Here is a 16,999-nt window from a genome sequence, read left to right on the forward strand (position 1 = left end):
TATTTATTTTTTTTTTTAATTTTTGCATAATTTCGTTCATATATATTTTTTACGCTATTATTTTTTAATTATAAATGCCAAGAAATATAAATATTTTATGTGTTTTCAACGATATTAATGCCATTATAGCCGGAGCTTGTTCGTGTTTCTTTTTCTAAAAACAATGTTGCGCAAAATTTTCAGTAATTTCTTTAGGAACATAAACACCTACAATAGACCAGCGCTGAAGCCATGGGTTTAATGCAACATTATACTTCTTTTTTGATTTCAAAAATTACCGACATTGTTTAAAATAAATATTTTTTTTCCAGCAACAATATTTTTGATATATTTTCACCGATTCGCAATTTTTTTTAACAATTTTTGTTTATAACAATTTTTCGTAATTTATTAACTATTTAATTTTTTCCATTATATTATTACACAAACACATGATGGTTTGCAACATTGTTTCTTGCAATCATTTCTTAGCAACAATAACGCGCAACATTTATTTGATTAGTCATTCTGATATTTTTCAGTTATATAGCACATTTAAACACATTTTTCTTTGCAACACTACTTGAAATATTCGACTTTTTTATTTTTGTATTCATGTCCATACTTTCTTCAGTGTGCATCAAGCGTTTAGAAAAAAAAAAAACTTTGATTGAGTGCTAGAACTTTAATGAAAATGCAAACGAAATGGTGTTTTTAGTCATCCCCACCGAACTGTATCGACTCATGCTTAGTTGTTTTGTGACAATTTATAAATTTATTTAAAAATAATTATTTTCTATAGTATATTTAATTTAAATAATATTGTTTAAAGGCTAAGTGAGCTGTTTTCTATTATTAAGCACGGCTGGTTAGAGACCATATGATTTATTAACTATTATATTACATAACACTGAGAGAAATAATTTCACGCAAACTCTTGCATTGTATGAATGTTATTTGAAGCAGAAATTTGACGATGAATTGTTGATTATTTTTTAAGTTTAGTTTAGTGTGAGGCTAAATCAATTGTATGAGCATAGTTTTGGAACAAAAACAAAAACAACAATTACTTAATACATATTCATACATATTGAATGCGAAATGCAAAACGAACTGTCAACTGTGTGCGAATATTATGAAAAAAGCAACTATTTTTTAATATTTATGCTATAAGAGTGTGTATAATTTATGAAAATATAAAATTGTAACATTAATTAGGAAAGAATGAGAGGATGTAAAGTGAAAGTACCGTAGTACTACAATATATACATACATATTACAGTTCTTTGTTGTATTTTTCAAAATATAATTAATTAATTACTTCATATAATTAACTGTAAAAAAGAAAAAGAAATAAATAATAACAATATATGCGGTAATGGAAGAAATCTTAGAGCAACAACAACAAGAAATCTCAAGAAGCGCATATTTATTTGCGTGTGTGTGCTTTGGAGCTTTCCAAGACTGGACGGTAGGCTTTGAAGATTGAGAAAAAACAAAAAAAAAGTTAAAAAAAATTACAACAGATATAGCTTATATAAACCATCACAAATCTGAATCAAATCGCAATAACTCAGTTTCAGAAGTAAACTCCATGCCGCAAAAGCAAAAAATGCAAACGAAACCCAGAAACATAAAAAAAAAAAAATTAAAAATTAAAAACAGAAAAAAGTCACTCAAAAAGTCCATGCAACACGCATACACACACAGCGCGAATAAATTATGTTATGCTAAATTGTAAATGCAGATCTAATAAATAATTGCGAGCACAGCAAAAGCCAGTCAAAACCAAAGTTAGAGAAGTGCGCAGCAAAATATACAACAATTACAACAAAATCAAATACATAACTGTATAATATTACATAGTATTTTGTAGCCGCTCGAGTGTGAACACTCCAACTACTATATTATTATTATTATTATTATTGTGTAATTAAGTAAGACGAGGAGCATACAAGTTAAAGGAATTCTGATGAAATTCAATCAAAAATCAAAATATTACTTGAAACTGATATTGATTAACGCAGATAAATAGAAGAAGATAAAATACAAAAAAAAAAAAAATAAATAAAAAAAATAAAAATAAAAATACCATGCAGACGATGAACAAATTAATATATATTAGAAAATATATAAATAATACGATATTATGAGAAAAAAACACTAAGAAATTAATAAAAACATCATTATTAAAAAGAAAATATGGATGTAATGCGATGCGTTTTATTTATAAAAAATGGAAATTGTTGGCAAAAATAAATTTGGAAATATTTTGTTGATTCGATCCTAGAGATTTACTAAAAATTTTGATTTCCAATTCAAGAGAAAAATTGTCGGGTTTGCGACCATGTATGATCCATTGGACATACTTTGGCATTTATTTTTTGAAAACTATTTAATTCAAATTTTGGACTCGGCTACGTCTCAGATGGTCCATCCATTGAGTCTAATTTTCGATGACTCGTTCAAGTATTTCAACTGGTAAATGGCGAATGACACGCGTGATGTTTTGCTTTAAAGCGTGAATGAAAGCCGGATTGTCCGCATAGACCTTAAACTTTACACAACCCCACAAGAAAAAGTCTAACGGTGTGATATCAGACGATCTTGGCGGCTATTTTAAGTATGTTTTGCTGAATTGTAACATGGAAGGCAGCAGTAAAAGATCTAATCAGGCGAGATAATTCGAATAAAGCGTCGACATCATCATTAATTAACAGGTTACTGAGTTAGGTCAATTAGTTAGCCTTAACCTTCAAAATCCGACAGTATAAATTTGACAGCTGTCGGACCATTTTTTATTGTAAAAAAATACAGTTGGTCACTACAGAAGTCGACAGCCATCCGAGTGGCTTCAAAGCGTGATCGGCGGGAAAGGTTATGGCGTCTGTATTTTGAGATGCGCATGCGGATTTATTTTCCCCCAAAAAGGAAAGACCATCACTAATAGCGAATTTTACACATCGTTATTGAACCCTTTGAAGGACGAAAGGACGCCTAAAAACGGCCGCATTTGAAGAAAAAAACAACAAAATGCACCACAAGTCAAAGAAAACGATGGCAAAAACCCATGCGTTCGGCTACAAATTGATCCACGTCTAAAGCGTTCTCCAGATCGGGCCCCTCTCTCTCAAAAGAAAGCTCGCTAGGAAGAAATTCGTCGAATGAAGTGATCGCCGAAATTGAGACCTAGTTTGAAGTAAAGGAAAAATCGGATTACAAACATGGTATCGAAAAGTGAGAAGGTTGCTATTATCAGTGTATCGCCGTTGAAGGGAACTATGTTGAAGAAATAAAAAAAAATTACCCAAACAATTTGTTTTACTATGGCAGGTGGAGATGATTGAATATAACTGTCTAGTTTCTCGTAAGCTGTCACGACTATTAATACACGTCATGGAGCGGGAAGGACGGTCAACACAAGGAAAATAATGAGGATCTTTATATTGATTTCGATCGATCACTTTGTATGGTACTTAAAGACGTTTTTGTTGTTAACAAAAAAGCTAAAATCGGCTTGGCATTGATCTAGTGAACAAAGGGAAGTTAATATAAAAATGCTTTCAGAAGGAAAACGCTTGCCTATATAAGGCAGCAGCTAGGAGTTAAAAATCGGTCGCTGGAATCTCCAATAGCAGGTTGAGCTCATCATGAAAATCGGTAAATGGTGCGTATTTACAACTTCAGGGCAGATAAAAAATAAATAGCGTACGTCAATGTCAACTTTATATATAAGAACAAGTTGATCCCTGATAACCTAAAAGAGTCCAAAATAAGTACCTTTACTGAAGAGTGTACACATAAACCGGTTACTTAAATTTGCTCAGAAATATGATTGATTTGCACAAGATTCTATGCACCAAAGAGGAAAATATTGTAAAGCTCAACTCAGGTTAGGAAAAACAAAATGTCAAATGGCTCCCTAAACAGCAAAGACCCAAAGACATGGAGTCCTCAAGCTGCAGTTATAGAAATGTGTTTGCTAGAGTGGTGTTCGGCCTCTAGTAAACCTCCAAGCAGCATTTATTATTTTAAAAGCAAACTAGTTTCGGTCCTGGGATCTGTATCCAATCGAATAACTCTGTGTGGGTTTGGAAAAAAGTACGACGGATACCAAACCAAAAAATGTGTACGAATTAGGAAAGAATATGAATAAATGTATAGGAAACTATACTCTTTACTAGTAAAGTAGTACGGTTTGATATCGGCGGTTCCGACATATGATAAGCCTCTTGCAGACGTGTGAAATTTTCGTATTTCATATTAATATATCAAAAACATTGGAGCTAATTCGCGTATATAAAGACAGGCGAATATTTCAATGAGTTTTTCTTAGTTCTGAAACAACAACAAACAAATTACGTAAGTAGAACAACAAAAACACAGCAACATTAATATTTATATTGAATTCATTAAAAGAGCTCCAGTCCATTGATAAGAGCAGAGAAATGACATTTTCATAAGCATTATGTTGATTATGGCACCAAGCAAAGGCGAAGAACAAAGCAAACACCCCTCCGTCCCTACCAAAAACGGGGTTGAGATAAAGTTCAGCTAACAAAGAGAAAACCCGCAAGACCGATGGCATCTTTATGGCGCGCCATTCGGGGAAAAACAAAAGCAAGCGACTCGTATAAAGCGCCGATTTGCCCGAACAGCAATAATAAATGCGAACAAAAAGTAACAAAAACAATAAGTGTAATAAAAGAAAAACGCTGATAAGAAGTTAAAGCAATGCCACTGGGAAATTTTGTGCGTGTGTATGAGCGAAGTTAGTTGCGAAGGGTGGAGAACAGAAATTTTCCTCAAGCGCAAAAATTGGCGACGCAACCTCGTGCGCCACCAGCAAATGGCAGCCGAAGTGTCGGGGGTTGGTGGGGTGGTGAAGTGGAAAACTTGTACAACGGCTTGAGGCGATTAGAAAGCGCACATATGAATACACACATATGCGAATGCTCATATGCATACATCTGTGTATGTGTGTGTACTTGGATCTTAGACTGAAGTAATAATGAATGAGCGCGCTGAAACAACTTTATCATAAAGTGTATCGGTGGGATGAGTTCGATATTAAATAATATTGAAAGCCGTAATCTACGCAACCGCAACCAACAGCAACAACAACAAGAACAAAAGCATCATCAGCGTTTGTTTCAGCCGAAAGTTTCGCCTCGGCAGCAGGCGTGGTGAATGCGCCGAAGGAGCTGTTAAAATGACTTTTATTATTATGGCTTTGGCAGGCGGCTGAGCGACGCACATACACACACACACACACATACACATAAACGAATGCATTCGTAATATGCGTATGACAGCGATTTAGAATAGTTTTCCAATAAGTTTCATGCTTTTTACCACCCCCGTCCGCTCTTTTTGCGGCATGCCAACGATATTGAATAGATCTTATCGAATTGTAATAGAAAATCGCAATTTATTTTGGCAAGCAAACTTAAAATTCAACACGACTGACAGCAGCGCAATAAAGATTATTTTTATAATATTTTTCGTTCTATGTGTGTGTGAGTTTAAATAGAGTTGACAAAAGGTTTGCGGTTTTGTGAAAAAAGTAGTTAGAAATGATTTGCCGTCATATTCAAAGGCATACGAAGTCTATGCACTTTGTAAGCGTAAAGGTTTGCTTTGTTTCAAATTTTTTTTATTTTTATTTTCATTAATCACAAAAATTGATATCTCTTCCATGGCGGAAATTGAGCGATTATCGAAAATTACAACAAAAACACCGCTAGCAGTCTTAAGCAGATTACATTTGTTCCAACAAAATATGACATGCCATTAATCATTGGCTTTTAAATAATTTTTTCTTAGCGAATTTTAGTCGCAGCTAAAATTTACAGTGAAACTGTTTAAGAGGCCAATAATGCTTACTAAAGTTTCACTTCAATACACTAATATTATCTTACTGCATCGAAATGAGTTTAAGAAGTAAATCGGTGATCTTCATTCCCAGCAATTCAGAGATTGAAGTATTCAATCAAAATGCTATTCGAAACTCAGTTTATGATTAGATTGGACTGATAGAGACATATGACCGTTGTGATGCTTCTAAATGTGAATAAAAAGGCCGTGGCATATCGACAAAATGCTTGAGGTCTGTTCCAAATTTATGGATGGATCTAATATCAATTCCAGCCAATACACCATCTGCATCAACCTTAAGGGTTTACATGGGTTTCCTTGAGCAAAAAAGGCCTTTTTTCAATAATTTTTTTTACATATAAAAAATGAAATATTTTAATGATTTTTTTTTATTTAAAATACTCATATTTAATAAACATTTTGTAAAATTTTCAAACAAAAAAAAAAAAAAAACAAAATGGCAATCATTACGACGCCATTTCCGGAAAAAAGGTGCATCCGCGGTGTCAGCAATATGTGTTTTAGTAAAGACAATAAACTAGGTATTGGACGAAGGAAAACAAAAAAAAAATTAAAATTGAAAATCTCGACATTTTTTTTTTAAATAGTTGTAGGTAAAAAAACAAATCCTTCGTTCAAGACATTGGAAATTATATCTCGAAGACCTGAGTAAAATTTCATCAAGATCGGTTACGTAGTTCGCGAGAAATCTTGACAACCGACGTTGAAAACATAGTTTTGAAAAAAAAAAACGCGTTTAAAGTTTTACCCATTGTCCACCTTTTCAAGGTTTCCGAAACTATTAGTCGGATCAATTTGAAAATTTAGGACAATATTCTAGAGATGTTATAGAATTTAACAAGACAAAAATTTTTTGAAACTGTGAAACCCATGTAACCCATGTAACTGGCAAACGTAGTACAATGGAAGAGAAAGTGCCGAGATGTTTCCACATCTTCCTCCTCCATACAATTTCACAACTAACATCCGACAAGATTTTCAGACTTAGCGCATGAATGCCTATTGGACGATGTCGAGTTAGGAAATCTAAAACTGCGGTCATATTAGTCTTGCTAAGAGCTAGCATTTTAATGGACTTCAGAAAGCTTTTGCAACCCCATAAGTGCTGATTGCTGACCAATGTTTGTTGAGCTCTCGTGGGGCCCATAGATCCCTGGAAGTAGCTTATTACCACTTCTGGTGCGGTCAAAGCATTATACTACTCCACTACCGTGGTTGTGCGCCGGGTTTGAGATACGCTATGTAGAAAACACTCCCAATGAAAAAGAAACCGCAGCCTATCAGCAAGCTCATGGCCTGTATAGCATATCTGCTAGATTTAAAGCAGAGATAAAGAGATGTCCAACTCCTCTCTCACTGGAAGTGAAACGTCAAAACCTACTGAATTTTGACAGCTAATCGAGTTCAGTAGGTTTTGACGGTTATCGATTGCATTTCCAATGGCCAGATTGAAATCTTACCACAAAAATATGTAAACGGAGGGATTTGTTGCATCATACATAAATTTGTGAAATTGAAAGGTATTTGATGAAACCTTTTGTAATTTGAAGCATCATAGTATTATTTTCAATGGAAAATGATTAAAAACATTTAATGAATGGGAGCTAACAAGCTTAAATCCTTTTATTGGGTATTGAAAGCTCAAAAGTCAAAGATTTAAATAGTTTCTGCATATAATAAATAACCACTATATAGTAATTTTTATTCGTACTAAATGTTGGGTGTTTTAATTTAAATGCCCAAAAATTATTATTTTGTTCAATCTGGCCATAATGGAAAATGTTATAAAAAATCTCACACTGGAATGAGTTGGACATCCCTTTATTTCTGGTTTAAAGTTTATTGATGTCACCGTCCAAACTGCGGCGAATTCATAAATAAAACATAATCAATATGTCAATTGCTAAAAATTCCCATTATTTTTTACAGAAGTTTCCTGTGGCACTAAAACCGCTCTACAGTCGCGGAATCTTTTTGTAAAGTTTAAGACGCTTAAGTCTTTTAGCTCATTTTTTTAGTTAGTTTTTTATTCAATGGAACGCTTCCTAAGTTTCGTGTTTCCTGTCCGCAATTCAGCGGATACGAATTTTTCTTCATTGTAAGTTGGTCTTCAAAGCTATAAGTGTAAGAATCTTATCCAGTTTTTCCCATTGGTAACTAAGTAGTCCAAAATTAGCAAATTATTAAGAATAATCTATTGCTGAAATACGATTTGTGCTGTGACGGGTGTCGGGGTGACCGATAGTTCCCAGACCAGAAGTATTCTTACCAAATCGAATTTTACTTTAGACTTGGTTTTGCATGAAAATAGAAGTGTAAGGACTTAGCAATCATAATATATTGCGCTATGTACTTAATTTCTGGGGTGTCTCTCACTAGGCCGCAGTGGCTGCATAAAACATATTTTAGGCTCTACGATTTTTTGATAGTTGACGTACACGACGATATTTTAATCGAATAGTTTATCGGTACTTATGTTATGAAATTTGTTGGAAACTAAAATTAGACAACAATTTTTTTCTTCTTCTTATTCTTTACTGGTCTAGACACCGCTCACGCGGTTATAGTCGACTTAACAACAGCGCGCAAGTCGTTTCTTCTTTTCGTTACTTCGCGCCAATTTGAAATACTAAGTGGCAGCAGATCCTCCCGCACCTGTTCTCTTCAATGGAGTAGATGTCTTCCTCTTCCTCTGCTTCCACTGGTAGCTACTGAATCAAAAACCTTCAAAGTTGGAGTGTTATCTTCCAGCCGGACAACATGCCCTAGCAGGCTGGTGCCGTTGTTGGTGCCAAGATAGACGAAATTATATACCACTTCAAAGTTATGACGCAGATCCCATACCGAAATTTCGTTCCTTTATATGGCCGATGTAGTAAATGTAACAAAGACGTACTCTTCTCCGTCCTTGTCCCGTCCATTGCATTTCTTGGACGGCGGTGATGCCAGTCTTCACTTTTATGAAGCCATCAACTAGCTGAGCCTTCCCAATTTAGGAGATGGACATTCTAGGTGCATGCCCTTAAATCACAGTCCTTATTACGTTTGCTGCAGTCCTCATTAAAGGTGGGGTCTTTCATCAGAGGCTGTTGTATCTTTTTCATTGGGAGTGGCTTCTACGTGGCGAGTCTCAAACCCAGCGCACAACCTCGCTAGTCGAGTAGTATAAAGTTTTAAACACATTCAGCGAGCCGCTGGTTTCACGACTACAACTTACGGACCCGGTCTAAAACACAAATGTTTGTTCAAGTGCATTTCCCGAGATCTAACAAAAAATACGAAGTTTGAGACAACTAGTAACTTCTTGACTTGCCTATTTGTGTCTATGTCGACCCACTGTTCGTAGGCTTAATGCTAAATCTCATTGAAAGCGCTGTCGAGCGGCGCTTGCTTTTCCACAATGAATAGCGCCATTGATTGGCCGAGAAAAATGATGCCTGCTGACATCGGTGACATTTTTAATCGGCTCAATTGCCAGCAAACAATATATACATACATATCTACAATAGAGCAACAACAAAAACAGCGCCGCATAAAAAACCGCAGTAAAAACAGGTTGGCATTTGTGACAAAAGATATTAAGCGGCTATGACACGTGATTAATGATTGTCAAAACAAAAGTCAGCAACAACAACAATTACGCTGTCAATAAATGTGACGGCAGCAACAACAAACAACAGCTGCATAACCAGTCATGGACGAAGAGCAACATTCAACGCTGTTCGATACTCAGCGAACGGAAGAGCGGCATTGCGCGGCTGATTGACTGACAACAATTGACAGGCGGCGCAACTGCCACCTACTCACCCGCCCACCGCAAAACTTATTGTGACATTTATACGCAACAACACCAACTTGCCTGAAAATTTATTAAGCCAATCAGTCAGCACTCGGCGAAGGCGCTGCGCGCGAAGCGTCAGCGACTAATATTTTTGGCATGCAACAACGAACAACGGTTGTTGGCGACATTGTTTAGTTACAAACAAGCACCAGGCGACCAGTTTGGAAAATGCCATTTCCGTTTTCTTCACTCGTCGCCAAAGCCACAACAGCAGCTGTGACCACCAGGAGCAAGAATGAAGGCTGGTTGTTGCAACATAGCTGCCCGCAACCCTTTGACGTGCTGTTATTGTTGTTGTTGCCATTGCCAATTATGTAAACTTTCATAAATATGCGGATTGTTGTTACAATTACAAGCAATTATACAACGAAATTCATCACAACGCGCCAGGGAGAAGTTGGTTCCGAGCTACACACCGATATAAATACATACACTATATACATATAGGTACATATATACCTTCTGATACATGTACATATAATACAAGTATATATCGCTCACATTCATATTCAGAGTTCCGCAATGTCTCGTCCACCCCTCAATGGGGCGCGTTTAAAATATCAAAGGCACACTTGACAAATTCTACTTTGAATTTAATTAAATAAATTAAGCAGCGCAGTTAGATGCGAGACGTCGCGGTGGGTGTAGCGCCGTCGCGTGGTTGAGAATTTTTGAGATTTTCACCTCTTTCATCGCTTTTAATTATGCAAATATTATAAATTCTCAGCTGCGGCTGCTGCAGGAAGTTATAATTGCTGTTGTCATTTTCCTACTTTCGTCATTGTTGTTATTGGTTTTGTTACCGTTATTTATGCGCAAATGTTGCACGACAATTAGAGAACAACTTGTGGCATTTGCATCGTCGTGGAATGCCTTTGATGAAATTTCACTGAAATATGAGTTGTTCAACTTTGTCCTAAATGAAACGCTGAAGAGTCTCGGCAACTAAGTTGATTTCCTAACTTCCTATAGGAAGGCTTATGTATTCCAAACAAAAAAAAACGTTAACTCCGGTTTCAACGAAGCTATACACAAGATTCCTTAAAAGAACTTGATTCCGATCCTCGGTTCTGCCTTACCTGCATCTTGGAGCTTCAAAGTGGCTCTCTGTTAGATCTTGCTCTCCCCACAATCTGTTCTCCAGCGTGTTTTCATAGTTTTTGGCCGGGTTGTGCATTTTGGGACAAAAGCATTACCCACATGAGGCGTATCTTCTCGTAGCTTTTGTATATAATATTCTCAGACGATTTGTTTCTTTTGAGAATGCACTTTTTGGCTGCTGCCGTGCTGGACGTTGAAGTTTTTGTCCGATCAAGAATGACGTTAACCTTTACAACGTCGTAATATCTCAATAGTCATTTAGCGGCCCCCGTGGTCTTTATCGCCGACATAGCACCTTTGGCAGTGTCGCTTTCGAGGTCCGAGTCTTCATAACTGTGGCAGAACTGCCTTCTCCATAAGTATGGTGACAAAGCAATGGTGACACAGCAAGTAAACTCGCTGTGTGCGCTGGTTGTAGTAGCCCCTTCTCCAATCGACCTTTGGACTGATATCCCAATTCGCGTTTCTTGTATATTGACCTCCGTGCCATGTCTGGTTTATAGAAACTGTCAACAGGCACAGACACCACCGTTCTCGTATACAAAGCAAATTTCCAGGAAGAGAGGCATGAATATTAAGTCTTAGCTAGACGTAGCCTGCGCGCTCCACCAAGACCTGCTGTAGAAACTAGTCCAGATGCCAAGCAATGACAATGACAGCAGCGTCGTCGTCGTCCCTGCTAAGCACTTGCCAGATACAACTAAGAGCATTGACGCCGTCCTTCTCGTAGAGGTGGTTTTAATTTAGTCTGTGTAAAACTGAGGCTGATCGTCATCAGTTTAAGAAAGTAATTCGTCGAAAAGTCTTCGAAAGCTACACCGCCCGTTGATATGACTGCTCAGGTTCTCTTAGAAAGCTGCTGAGATTCTCTGCTTGTAATGAATTCAAGAAGAGCATGGTCTGTCATACTTTAAAAGTACTTGTCGATCGAAAAGCTGATGAACATTTAAAAAAGTAAAATGTATAAATTTGAAATTTTTTTACTTTGCAAAGAACATTTTCCATTCAAGATTGAGTGAAGGCAATATAATTTTCAGATGAAAAACTGATCGATCTGCATAGGTCTGATGGATGTTGTAGACCAATTTTCGATGACTCGTTCGGRCATTTCGACTGGTAATTGGCAAAGGACATGCGTGATGTTTTACTCCAAGGCCTGCAGCGAAGCGGGATTGTCAGCGTAGACTTTAGATTTTACATATCCCCATAGGAAATAGTTTAACGTTGTGATATGACGCGATATTGGTGGCCGGCCCAAAAAGTGAAATTATCTGCACACCGAAGTGTTGTCTCAATAATAATAGTCGGTTATCATGGCGCGATAACGGTCGCCATTGACGGTTACGTTCTCACCGGTATCAGTTTTGAAGAAATATGGGCCGATAACTCCACCAGCTCACAAACCACACCAAACCGTTGCTTTTTCTGGATGAAATGGCAACTCTTCAGGTTGTTTTTCTCTTCAACGCGATAATTTTGCCTTTTCACACACCCATTGAGCCAAAAACGGACCCTACAATTCCCCGCTAAGGTAGAAGTACTTGCCATGCCAATTTAACAATTTCCTACAGCTAACGAAATCCCTACGAAGGAGTGGCCATACGGCATTTGCGCCTCACTTAAACTCAACAGCGCGAAAATGTCAACGCCCACTTATCCCCCACTTTTTTACGCTGAATAATACCAACAAATGAGGAGGAGTTTATATACTTCCAGGAGTAAACTCTGAACTGGTGTGTATGTGTGTTGCCCTCTACGAAAAAGGATATGCGCAGCTACAGGTTCATCGCTGTAGGGGTTCCGTACATTTCCAGTAAGAAAGTTGTGCTTCCAATAAGAAAATGCGCCACTAAGAAAACAGTTCGTGGGCATGGAAGAAGCGGCTAAGAAAGTTCGGAGAAAGCAGCGACCACATTTTCTTTGTGTTGTATCACAACAATAGTAGAAGCAAGATGTGGGTGACTCTCGTACTCTGCTCGAGCTGGGTGTGCTTTAGCGCGCTCTTTCCTTTAAGGCACACTTTTTTGACTCTCTTTGCCCACGTGTTCTTAGCGCGCATGAATTTTCTGTGTAAATATTGTGCTGTGGTTGAATTTCGTTCTATTGTTGCTTTTCTTAGCTTTATGCGCTGCTATTGTTGTTTGTGTTATCTGATTCAGACAACCAAATGTTGGCAGCCACATTTGCAAACGTCATCAATTTATTTGGTCGCCGCCACAGCACACACATATGTACATATTTATAACGAGTTTAGTGAACTGTGGTGCATTTCATCGCCTTCCCCCTCAAACGGTGCGGCAGTTCGTCAACAGCCCTTCAACTCATTAGTTTTACTTACAATCAGCTTTTGACTTAATTTCTTTGCAGCCAAGTTTGATTAGTTTAATTCCGATTGCGTTGCGGCAATTAATTGTCGGTTACTCTGGTGTTGCATACAAATTTGCTGAAATGTTTACTGCGGCATAAATCTCGCCACATGCAACTGAAAACTTGTAAAGATAAGTTTGCTTAGAAATCAATCAAACTGTTGGAAGATTGTAAGGAAAAGTTTTTCTCTTTAATTCGCAGGAAGAAATTGAGATAAGCGTCAGGAATTCATTTAGCGGTGCATATTATATGTATGTGTGTTCTAAAATGGAGCTGATATACACAGAAAATTCATTTGCGAAAGGAAATACAAAAACAATAAACCAAACCGAGCAAATAATATACTAGAGAAGTTTGATCTTTCGTTAGAGGCCAGGAACTATGATTTGAATAGGTTGAATGATATTTTTAAATCATCATTCAATGTGCTTCCGAGTGGTAACCAAATTAAGCCTTATGAATGAACTTAGTAGATAAAATCCCTATTTTTTCCAAATCAGCTGCCCAATGTCTCCTAAGTTGGATATTTCAGAGAGAATACATTAAAACTCGTCCAGCTGAAGACTGGGCTTACGCAAAGATAATGTTCAAGTGATTCATCTTACTCCGCGCATGCTCTGCATTCCGTCAAACCCACTTTTGCAAATTTTTGAAGATGGGATCTTAAGGATAGGTACCCTTTGATGACCTCTACAATATTGCTAAGTTGCCTTTTGCTAGAAGCAAAAACTTTTCAGTCTGTTCAACATCCACTACCTGTTCCTCTAGGGAGCAATGCTTCAAATAACCCTTAGAGGTGTGGTCAGCGGAAACTTAGCGAAATTTCGGCCTGAAAGCCTGAGTTGAAATGATTTAATTTGAAGCTTCTTTCTCCATAGGGAATACTAAAGAAGGAGCCTGTCTTTTTTCACCCTTTCATCCGTCGGTGAATATGTTTCGACGTTGGAGCTGCTGAACACCCATTGATCTATTCTTCTCTACTGGGGATCGAAAACTTTGTGTTCAATTCCTCATGTATCTCCTTTTCTCGGTCGCATTTCCAGTTTAGCCCGAGTTCCTTAACAAAATCCAGTATGTTGCCATGACCGAAATAACGACTAGTCTGTCTCCAATGGATGAAAGTCAAGAGCCGGCTTTTCGTAAGCATTGTATTATCGTTCACTTGAATATGTATTGACCGAATATTGATGATAACCTTCAGAGCCTTTGTTGCAGTAATTTCAATGCGACTATAATACCCAGCAACGAGGTCCGTTGTAACTGCTGCAGTGGTTTAATGTGACACTTTTTTGATACTGTCATCCACAACACCACCTCACCAATTGTTAGCATGGCCATATACAAGCCAACAGATTTTGTGGGGTCGTAAACCCCACTTCGGGGAAATATCTCTTCACTCCAGCTCAGTCTTTTATCTACGATTTCTGTTTTCTTCGAATTGATAGACCCTCCGTCCAGATGGCGGAGATGTTGAGGGCTCTTTCTATGAGCTGAAAAATCCATCAGCTGTCGATCGCATAAGAAAATTTTCCTCATATTCATAGTCCAAAAAGGTCAATTACAATTATTTCTTGAAATGTTTGACTCAGCCAGCGGCGTAATTTCTTCGATTTCAGGGTTTAGTCGCACTTTCTTTTTGAGTCTTTGCTTGATGTTCTTTCAAAAAAGTTTAAATACAAGATTTGTCCGGAAAGTAATAGGATTGATTTTCTTTCGCCGCAACTGTAGTTCGGAGCGTGCGTGCCTCGACTGGATTCGGTAGAGGGCGTTCCTAGCGAATGTTCCGAACAAACGAGCGGCTGGTCAGTTGTCTCCGAGCACCTGGAGAGTCAGGGCAAACATTTTCGCTCGACGTGTTTCTGTGAGTCGTGCAAGTCGAAAACGGAGTGTTCGTTAGAGCAGAGGTACGCTATTAAATTCTGTGTGGAACTCGCCAAATCTGCGACAGAGCTGCTTCATATGAGCAAGCTGGCTTACCCAGATGTTGCTTTAGCAAGAAGTGCTGTGCTTCGGTGTCACCATACTTTTTTGGAGGGCCGGAAAGAGGTCACTTATGAAGAGCGGAAGAATAAGCAAATCCAAAGTGAAAGCAATGCTCAATGCCTTTTTTGACATCAAAGGCATCGTCCGCCATGAATTTGTTCAACAACGGCAAAGGCCCGGCTCACACCGTCTTTTTTATGAATAGCTACCTAACCAAGGCCCTTTAGCCCTTCTTAGTGTTACTATAAAGCTTTGCCAACGACTGAAAGTTAGTCCCCGGCTTTCATTCTCGCAAGTTGAAAGAGTCTAAAATGTTCAGTTACACCCGAAATTAGCGCCTTTCCTTATTTAATTTCGTCGTAAATATACACCGATACATTTTTTTGAGTATTATACCGATAGTAAGCTCTCAGTTTTAGCTTCACATCGCTAGTGTTCCCGCGTGTTGCGAATTTTCACTCGTGTTTGATGGCATCTCGAGATCTGCACCTGTTTTGATTGGAAGAATATGTTTTCATCCTTAGAGGTATCAATAACTTTATGTTGTAGCTCTCGATCCGATCGATTTTAGTGTGTTTGTTGTCTGCAGCGGCACTGGTATTCAAAGCCTCTCGTGTTTTTCATTGAAAACCATTCCTATATACAATGATTATAGCCCTAGGCATTGTGATACTGACTTGTGTATAATTCTCCCAGAGTGTTCTGAGGAAAATCGACTAGCGAATTCTTTATGCTGCTTTCGCTTCTTACGGGAAGAAGTTTTTCTATTAGACACGAGGTAGAATTTATATTAATTTACATACATACACTTAGATTCTTAATCCATCAATCCACGAGGAGCGAGCATCTCATTAGTTCGCTCATAGACGGCAGCCTATTAGAAAAAGTAAGTAGGCACATATCCTTGATTATCGTCACAAGGAGCTCTTTAAATCCAAAATTACTATATCTAAAAGCAAAAGCGAGCTAATCATCCCACAGGGTAAGCGCAGAGACCTCGCGTGCTTATTAATACCACTTAATTTCCTTCACTCTTCGCACTCTACACTCGTAAACAAGAAAACAACGAGGAAAACTTCTAATCCGAGACGATTATTCTCGCATTTGCCATTTTTCTGCGCCAATCTCACCCAATCTCACCTAAGCACAAGACATAAAGCATAAACTTCGCCTAACCTACGGCTGCCACGAGTTTGAAGCTTATAAAAGCGCCAGAATTTACTTGCGACGCATAACCGACTCACAGCACAAAATTCGCTACTCCGGCCACACTCTGAAGTTGGCTAATTTGTTGTTGGCGCTGTTTTTTGGTCACATCCGCATTTGTTGTTGGCACTCACACAGCTGGCAAACATTTGCGCTTTACATACTCTAATCGCGGTTAATCTCAAAACAAACGTTCACCAATTTATTTTCCACTTTGGCTGTCGCTTCAGAGCATCTCCCTCCTTCGTCGCTGTAGCTACATCCACACACACACAACTTTGTTTAGTCCTATATTGAGGAGAGTCGTCGCGTTTTGGCTACAAATAACAAGAGTACGCAAAAAGTTCTTACAACAACAGTAACATCATCAATAGCACTGACAACCTTCGAGCTAACTAATGACTTAATTTATCTGCTGCAGGGCTTCAAACGTTTGACGGGGCGCCAAATTAACTTGATTGTTTTCGTTTAGTCGTTCGTCCTGCAATGTGCGTTGCGTCGACGGAATGAAAAGTTGGAAGCCTTCAGCCTACTACTGCGCGAAATTGACCGAAAGGGCGAAATGTACGGCAGTTACTATATAAATATACATATATCTAAATATATATATATATAATAGAAAAT

The sequence above is a fragment of the Bactrocera latifrons genome, unplaced genomic scaffold (genome assembly GCF_001853355.1).
Source record: "Bactrocera latifrons isolate USDA-ARS-PBARC rearing strain unplaced genomic scaffold, ASM185335v1 scaffold_5, whole genome shotgun sequence".
Classification (NCBI taxonomy): Eukaryota; Metazoa; Arthropoda; class Insecta; order Diptera; family Tephritidae; genus Bactrocera; species Bactrocera latifrons.